Below are 9,957 nucleotides of genomic sequence, written 5' to 3'. Positions count from 1 at the left end.
GCATCAGTGAAACAGCCAGTTCTCTAGCAAATAACCGTAAGGGATGACAGCCTCATGTCTGACAGCTTCTGGTTTGCCAGGGCTGCCATAACCACATACCACAGACCGGGTGGCTTAAACAGCAGCAGATTGTTTTCCTGGAGTCCTAGAAGTCTGAGACCAAGGTGTCAGCAGGGTTGGTATCTTCTGAGATCTCTCTTCTTGGTTTGTAAATCATTGTCTTCTCCCTTTGTCTTCGCATGATCTCCCTCTGTTGGGATCTTGATGTCCTCTTGAGGACACCAGCCATACAGGTTGAGGGCCTACCCATATGGCTTCATTTTACCTTAATTACCTTTTTTAAAAAGATGTTATTTATTTATTTATTTATTTATTTATTTATTTATTTATTTGACAGAGAGGGAGAGAGCACAAGCAGGGGGAGCAGGGGGAGCGGCATGCAGAGAGAGAGGGAGAAGCAGGCTCCCCATTTAAACAGGGAGCCCGATGCGGGGCTCAATCTCAGGACCCCAGGATCATGACCTGAGCTGAAGGCAGACGCTTAACTGACTGAACCACCCAGGCACGCCATCTTTAATTACCTCCTCAAAGACTCTATTTCCAAATACTGTCACATTCTGAGGTACTGGGGATTAGATTTTCAACATACAAATTTGGGGAGAACATAATTACTTCTCTAATAGCTTCTAAAAGATTTTCCACATTTTATTCATAATCATGGCAATCAAGGATTATTAGACACATGAAGAAAGTTCTCTAAACACACACACACGCATTCACTCAGATCTCAAAGAAAGATAAATAACAGGGGAAAACCTCAAAGATACCAATTAATATCTTTGGAGAAATATAAGAAAATCTTGAATTGATAAACCCAAAGGTGAATATTATAGAAAAAGGAGGAATAAAAAACAAAGAACTTGAAAAATTAAACTACAATAACAAAATATAAGTAAACAAATAAATAAAGAGAAAGTCTAAGAAATCCCTCAGAGAATTGAAGCCCTCATAGGTAAGAAATTAGACACCCGAAAGCAAAGATAGAGAATAGGAAGCTCACTCTAAGAGGTTAAAAATCTGATTAATAGAAATTTCAAAAAGAGTAGAGAAGAATGGAGGCGGAAATATCATCAAAGAAATAGCACTAAATTTTCTCAAATCTATGTCTCCGATCTGTGTCTCCCCTTTGAACTTCAGACTTGAATGCCCAACCCAGCTGCCTATTCAACAGCTCCATCTCAATAAATGAAAAGTTTAATTTTTATTCAGTCAAAATCTCAACAAACACCTCATATTTTATAAAAAAGTAAAAATTGGGGCGCCGGGGCGGCTCGGTTGGTTGAGCATTCGACTCTTGATTTCAGCTCAGGTCATGATCTCAAGCTTCTGGGATGGAGCCCCTCTCGGGCTTCGTGCTCAGCAGGGAGCCTGCTTAAGAGTCTCTCTCTCCCTCTGCCCCTCCCTCCACTGGCTCATGCGCTCTCTTTCTCTTTAAAATAAACCAATCTTTTTAAAAAATAGCTAAAAATTAATCATAGACTGAATATAAAATATAAAGCTATAGATGTTCTAAGGGAAAAAACTGAGAGAAAATTCTGCACAACTTGGGTTTGGCAAAGTTTTGAATATGAGTCCAAAAACATATTACATAAAAGAAAATGGATTTTATCAAAATTAAAAATTTTTGCTCTAAAGAGGCGCCTGGGTGGCTCCGTTGGCTAAGCGTCTGCTTTGGGCTCAGGTCATGATCCTGGGGTCCCGAGATTGAGCCCGGAGTCAGGCTCCCTGCGCAGCGGAGAGCCTGCTTCTCCCTCTCCCACCACCACACTGCTCATGCTCTCTCTCAAATAAATAAAATCTTAAAAAATTTTTTTTTTGCTGTATGAAAGGCACTGTTAAGAAAACAAAAAGAGCCACAGGTGGGGAGAAAATACTTGCAAATCCCATATCCAGTAAAAGTCTTTTGTCCAGAATATATGAGTAACTGTCTTAATTCAACAATAAAAACCAAAGAAAACAAAAATATCGATTTTTTTAAATGAGCAGTTTGAGTGGACACCTCACCAAAGAAGATATACGGATGGTAAATAAGTATGAGAGATTTTCAGCATCATCAGTCATCAGGACAGTGCAGACTAAAACCCCAAGGAGATACTACTACATACGTATTACAATGGCTAAAATTTTAAACTCTGCGGTATGACGTGCTGACGTGGATTCAAGAGCAACTAAAACTCTCAGACACTGTTGATGGGAATGCAAAAAGTTACAGCCATTTTGAGAAAAAGTTTGGAAGCATCTTAGAACAATTATGGTAAGGAGGGCCAGATCTCTCCTTGTCAGAGAAGGAAGAGAAGTTACAAATAAGCAAAAGGTAATGCTACGAAGAACCCAAGTGTGCTGTGTTGCAGTGGGAGGTCTCAGAGTAAACTCGTGATTTGGTACATATGTACACAGATGGACAGAAAAAGAAATAAATAGGTACGCCTGGGTGGCACAGCGGTTAAGCATCTGCCTTCGGCTCAGGGCGTGATCCCAGAGTTATGGGATCGAGACCCACATCAGGCTCCTCCGCTATGAGCCTGCTTCTTCCTCTCCCACTCCCCCTGCTTGTGTTCCCTCTCTCGCTGGCTGTCTCTGTCTCTGTCGAATAAATAAATAAAAAATCTTTAAAAAAAAAAAGAAAGAAATAATAGATTTGTGTGTATGCATGAGTTACACAGATAAACAAATACGTCTGTCTATTTATCTCTCTCTCCTAGCCAAGGCTTCTTACAAGTCCCAGAAGCAGTGGGGAAATCCCAGTAGCAACCTCGTACCTAGATCTTGGTTTTGAAATACCATTCTACAATAGAAGAAACCAGGGTTTCTTGGGCAAGTGGTTGATTCCATGTTGAAACAAGGAAAATACAGGATGAGACTGGGAGTCTTTTCTGGTGTCATAAAGGAAGGAAGTGCTATCTGAAAGAAAGAGAAGGAAGAGAAAGAAGAAAGAAAGAAAGAAAGAAAGAAAGAAAGAAAGAAAGAAAGAAAGAAAGAAAGAAAAGAAGAAAGAAAAAGAAAGAAAGAAAGAAAGAAAGAAAGAAAGAAAGAAAGAAAGAGAAAGAAAAAGAGAGAGAGGGAGGGAGGAAAGGAAGGAAGGAAGGAAGGAAGGAAGGAAGGAAGGGAGGGAAAGAGAAAGGAAGCGAGGAACCTCAGATTCTAGCGTGTCCAGCAGTGCCTCAGCAGCCGTGTACTTATGCCTACAGCATGCCTAAGATGGCCATTTGACATACACGAATCCCTATAATCCTTAGAACAAACTACATATCATTATCCCCTTTTTGCAGGTGAAAAAAAAAAGTTTCTCAGAAAAAGTAATAATTTAGGGCACCTGGGTGGGTCAGTCAGTGAAGCTTTTGCCTTCGGCTCAGGTCATAATCCCAGAATCCTGGGATTGAGCCCCATGTTGGGGAGCCTGCTTCTCCCTCTCCCCCTCCCCCTGCTTGTGCTCTCACTCTCTAAATAAATAGATTATGCTAAGTGAAATAAGTCAAGCAGAGAAAGACAATTATCATATGATTTCACTCATTTATGGAACATAAGAAGTAGGAAGATCGATAGGAGAAGAAAGGGAAGAAGGAAGGGGGTTAAACAGAAGGGGGAATGAACCATGAGAGACTATGGACTCTGGAAAACAAACTGAGGGCTTCAGAGGGGAGGGGGGTGGGGGAATGGGATAGGCCGGTGATGGGTATTAAGGAGGGCACATATTGCATAGCGCACTGGGTGTTATATGCAAATAGTGAATCATGGAACACTACATCAAAAACTAAGGATATACTGTATGGTGATTAATATAACAGAATAAAAAATTATTATAAAAAATATAAATAAATAAATAAATAATAAATGAATAAAATCTTCAAAGAAAAAAGAAAGAGTCATAATTTGCCAGGCTACCTCATGTGGCAGAACCTAAAAGCAAGTCCATGTCTCATTGGCCATGCTTTTTCCTCCATATCTCATGGTCACCTCAGAGAACTTTCAGAATACTTACAACTGACAAGTAGAGTTTAATTTCCCTTTTGGGGAGCTAGGAGTACACTGAGGAACAGGAAGTCTAACCAGATATCATTGCCAACTTCTAATTTTAATGATGTCTATCTCACAGGTAACATCCCCTAAAATCCTCTAGAGGAATAACTCCAAGAAATCCCAACCCATGGAACTTCCTCCAGTGACCTGACATTGTCAGATCTTATCTGAGCACTGGGAAGATGTCCCCCTTTGCTAACTGAGGTAGCATGTCTCCACAGCCCCTACCAGTTTCTTCTCTCTTAGTACATGCATGACATTCCTCTTTGAAGTTGGGGTCTATTCTTCCATCCTTTTGACTTTGAGCTGTCTCATGACTGCTTCGACCAAGAGCCACAAGGAGAAGCATTAGAGCACCACATACATGAATGAAGAAGCCATGCTGGACATCCAGCCTAGCTGAGCCTTCAGATAACTCCAGCCCTAGCCCTCCCAGACTGCAACGACATAAAAGATCTCAAAGAAGAACCACCCAAGTGAGACCAGTCCACACACAGAACCTGGAGATAATCATAAATTGTTTCAAGATGCTACATTTTGTCATGACTTGTTACGCAGCAAAAAATAGCAGGAACCTGATTGGTGTCACTTGACACTGACATGTGGAGAGTACTGGAGACCACTGGCCAACAGCCTTTTTAAGGTATTTCACAGGAGAGAAGTGGAAAATTCAAAACACCCTCCCACTCTCTTCTTCAGCATTGCCCCCATCTCTCCAAGAACAGAGGAGGGAAGGTGCCTGTTTCTTGGTTTGCCTTCAATAAAGGTGAGATTATAAGAAGGGAAATTTCAAAACTCTAGAGAAAGAAGGCACTGCAGAGGGTAGGACAAGGGGTAAGGATGGAGCGGGGGGAATCCCAGTCACAAGGGGTAGTCCCCTGTTCTCTTTCACCTCCATGCCCTGTTCATAACTTTTTCTTCTAGAATGCTTCCCCCACCCCCATAACCACCATTTCTCCCAGCAGAGTTAAATTCTGAACCCAGTGCTTCTTTAGCAGTCTGTCACTCCCAGCATTGTGATTCTTTCTTCAAATATCTGTCTTTCCCACTTGACTGTGGGTCCCTTGAAGGCAGGGGATATAGCTTCCATCATCCTGTTTTTTTCTGTTCTGTCCTCCTAGCCTATACATTAAAAATGTTTATTGACTGAATGATGCATTTTGCAAATAAGCTATAGCGTAGTCTTCCAAATGTGCGTGTTAAAACACAGCAGAGTCTGTTTTGTTAATAATATTTGGAGGCAGAAATGATCCTTGCTATTTTTGTTTTGTTTTCTGATCTCAGGATGAAAGTCAACAAACTCAAATATCTGTAGAGGCAAGACAGGTAAAGTACACAAGAGAGGCAGACCGGTCAGAGAGCACATGGGTCAACCAAGGATGGCAGCCGTCACTCACTCCAGTAAAGTGCTCTCCAGTGGGCCCAGTGTTGCTTCTGGAACTATTTCAAGAGAAGCGAAAAATCCAGATTTTGTGTGAGATGCTGGCCAAGTCAAGCATGTCGTCAAGGCAAATCACATCTGTGGTCTGAAGTTGGCCCATATCTGGCCAATTAACAATCTCCAGCTAAGAAATGCTTTATCCCGTCTCTACTCAAATGAATTCCCATGAGAAAGGCTTTTTTGACCACTAAACTAGCACCCTGTACACACACACACACACACACACACACACACCCTGTAGACACTCACACACATTCATTTTCAATCCCTTTAAGCAGCTGCTTAATTTTTCTTCATACCTATTATTGCTATCTGGTATTATTCTCTCTACTATTTTGTGTGTTAGTTTACCATGTGTCTCTGCTACTAGAAAGTCAGACCCGCTAGAACAGATGCTCTGGCTGTTTTGCTGACTTCTCTATCCCCAGTACACGTAACAGTACCTGGCACATGCAAAGGACTCAATGTAAACTGCTTCGATATTGGGAGTCCCTGCCTGCTCTGCTTTTCGGCTGCATCTACGCCCATCCCACACACCCAAATGCATCATGAGAGAGTTTCTTGCAAACTTGCCCTCTCTAGCCCTGAGCAAGGATGTCACTCTATGTGCTACTGCCTTCTAGACTGGTGAGCAGGGCTGACACTATCAAATGAACCTCTAAAGCCCCCGACGACTCTTCCTCTCACAGCCAAGGGCTTAGAACCAGCTACAAGCCACCCAGCCTTCTCAGCCCTTCAGGGTTTTAGGAGTTTCCCAAGAATAAGATACACCCCGCCCTAAACGATGTGTTCACATTTCAAAAAGAAAAGAGAAAGGGGCTCCTGGGTGACTCAGTGGGTTAAGCAGCTGCCTTCAGCTCAGGTCATGATCCGAGGGTCCTGGGATGGAGCCCCACCTTGGGTACCCCACTCAATGAGCAGCCGGTTTCTCCCTCTCCACCACTTGGGCTCTCTTGTGCATTCTCTCTCTCTTTCTCTCAAATAAATAAATAAAATCTTAAATAACAAAAAAAAGAAAGAGAAACAGCCTTAAAGATTTGAGAAGAACCTTTCCACTCAAGAGACTATACAGTCAGGGGCGCCTGGGTGGCACAGTCGTTAAGCGTCTGCCTTCAGCTCAGGGCATGATCCCAGCGTCTTGGGATCGAGCCCCACATCAGGCTCCTCTGCTGGAAGCCTGCTTCTTCCTCTCCCAATCCCCCTGCTTGTGTTCCCTCTCTCGCTGGCTGTCTCTCTCTCTCTCTGTCAAATAAATAAATAAAATCTTTAAAAAAAGAGAGAGAGAGACTATACAGTCAGGCCCTCCTGCTAAGTGGGGAAGAATACAGGAGAAGGGTGAGCACTTTCATGGAAGGTAGCACTTCACTTTTCTCCAACACATTCTAAAGCCTGGAGGATCCCCTCACCAAGGAACCTGGGATGAGGATGGAAGAAAGAACAAGGGAAGGCAAGCTGGGAGCCAGGACAGTTGTCCCAGGATCATCGCTGCACATGCTCTGAAGATGGAAGCTGGAGGTCTGTGAGGTCGCCACAACTTGCAGGCACTCATCGGAGCATCTCAGCCATTTGCCATATCTCGCCTTTATATCACAGCTTCTGCCACAGAGGTTTGCTTCTTGTGCTATCATTGGTTATTACTTTTTTTCTGTAAGGGAATATGACTTTGAAATTATTACATTTACCTGAAAATACAATTTTATATGACAAACACAAATGAAAAACCAGGATCATTCTATATAAATAGGTGGCGTACACACACACACACACATATACAAACTCACTGAAAACAGAATAATGCTATTAAATCCTAGTTAGAGAAGTTGGCTGCCAAAGTTCTTTGTCTACAGTCTGCTCTCACTGTATTCATCTAAAGCTCGGTTAGCAAGTGTAATTACTCTTGACCTAACCAGAAGGGTTACAACAGAACTTAAAAAAAGAAAAGGAATAGCTCCAAGTGATACTGATAATCTGTGTCATGGCCCTAAATTCATGGCCTATAGGACCCACAGGGAAACACAACTCTCAGGCTTATGGATAACCTGACCAGAACCACCTGCGGGTAAAGATGGGACATCCCAACGCCAAGGCAAGCAGTTGAATTTAGAGTCTGTAACGGAAGGTCCTTAGTAGTCACTGGTGAGTGGGGCTGGAGCAAGCAGAGACAGCAAATGGAAGGAAAATCCGGGAAACTTTCATACCCTCCTCCTGGCTCTGGGCTGGGGCATCTCAGTTCACCGTGAAGCCTCTCCTCCTTCAGTAAACTAGACTGGGCTTCTTCATCGCTTAGTGATTTCAAGGTTCCAAGAGGGTAAGAGCAAAAACTGCAAGACTTCTTAAGACCTAGGCCCCAGAATCGAACATCATATCCGCAACATTCTACTTGTCAAAGCAGAAGGTTAGCTCCTGTTCGGTGGGGAAGGAAAACAGATTCCATTCTTCCTGGAAGGAGTGGCAGTATCATATCGCGGAGGTGTGTAGACACAGAGCCGTGACTTACTGGGGATTATTATCGTAATTACCTTCTATGTATCTACTTCTGTGGACCTTCAAAACTCTCAGATACCTCTGATCAGACTCTGCCTTCCTTAAAAATTATTGGTGCCATTTTCTTATACAGTAAACCGGGCTGGGAGCTACTAAAAAGAACTCAGTGCCAATTCAATTGAATTTAATGTAAACATTGATTCCCCAGTTTGCTATCAATAAACAGAGGGAAGGTGCTTTTTTAAGGACAGCACTTTTTTCTTTTGTCCTAACTCTTGAAAAGTTAGTCCCCTCCAGCTGGAAGTTGTATAACATGGCACAGTGGTTCTCAAACTGTGGTCCCCCCGGGAACATGTCAGAAACGCAAATTATCAGGTCCTACCCCAGACCCGCTGAATCAGAATTTCTGTGCATGGAGCCCAGTGATTTGGGTTTAACATACTTTTCAGGTGACTCAACTGCATATTGGAGCTTGAAAATCACTGTTATTATTAAACATACATCTGGATTCAAAATCCTATCTCTATTACTTTACAAGGTGCTTAACTTTGGGCAAGTTAATCTCTGTTTCTCAGTTTCCTTGTCTGCAAAATGTGATAATAAAGAAACCTACCTCACAGGCTGTTGAGAGGATAAGACAAGGTAACAATATAGAGCAATTGAAGAGCCTGGCACGTTCTTAGTATTGCGTAAGTGTTGTAGCTATCATTCTAATTACTGGTTGTATCTCTGGACCCTGGTCTTTCAGAGTATTAAACTGGGTTGGATACAGCTAAGGACATTTTTGAAAGGAAAGAGTTTTGACCAAAGGTCAGAGGACAGAGCAAAGCATTGAAAATCAGGATGCTTTCAGCTATAGTTGGGGGGGGGGGGGGAGTAGGTGTTTCTGCCAGCACAATCATGTTAGAAGCACGTATTAACCTGATTCCCCCAAGAGCAGTTTTGAATCCCATCTGTAGTGTTAGAAGTATGGCCAAAGATGAGTAAACCTTGAGGGAAAGCTAGTAATGCTGAATTTGATATAAAATTCCCTTCATATGGGTTACGTGTTATATAATAGGATTGTGGAATTGGAGGGCACCTACCTCTCTCCACATATCTCCTCCATGTTTTGTTTACTCTTTTTCTTCACGTCTACATCAACATCAAATTCTCAGTAAGCCCTTCCTGGGCACTCTCCTTAAAATTTGCGCGCGCACACACACACACACACACACACACACAGGCTTCCTATCCCTCCTCTCCACTTTATTCTTTACCCCAAAGAATTATCCTCATTGGGGCACCTGGGTGGTTCAGTCAGTTGAGCAGGGTCCTGGGATGGAACCTCACATCGGGCTCCCTGCTCAGCAGGGAGTCTGCACCTTCCCCAGCTCATGCTCTTTCTCCCTCTCTCAAATAAATAAATACAATCTTTAAAAAAATAAAAAAAAAAGAATTATCCTCATCTCACATGCCGTATATTCTTTTTACTTAGTTTTCTGCTGGTAACAGACAAATCAGCTGAAAACCTGTCCTCAGAGGGCGGGGACATTCGTCTGTTTCATTCTCTGTTGTACATTCAGTGCCTGGCACGTAGTAGGTAATCGAAGCACAACTCTTGAATGAATATTATTAATACTTCTACTGCTTTGTTCTATCAAACTGAGAGAGAATTTAAAACAGACTCTGGGGGCACCTGGGTGGCACAGCGGTTAAGCATCTGCCTTCGGCTCAGGGTGTGATCCCGGCGTTACGGGATCGAGCCCCACATCAGGCTCCTCTGCTATGAGCCTGCTTCTTCCTCTCCCACTCCCCCTGCTTGTGTTCCCTCTCTCGTTGGCTGTCTCTATCTCTGTCAAATAAATAAATAAAATCTTTAAAAAAAAAAAAAAACAGACTCTGGAGGGGCACCTGGCTGGCTCCATGGGTAGAACATGTGGCTCTTGATCTTGGGGTCCTGAGTTCAAACCCCA

Source organism: Ursus maritimus, unplaced genomic scaffold, assembly GCF_017311325.1.
Source record: "Ursus maritimus isolate PB19 unplaced genomic scaffold, ASM1731132v1 scaffold_20, whole genome shotgun sequence".
Taxonomy (NCBI): Eukaryota; Metazoa; Chordata; class Mammalia; order Carnivora; family Ursidae; genus Ursus; species Ursus maritimus.
Note: the sequence above shows the minus strand (reverse complement) of the source record.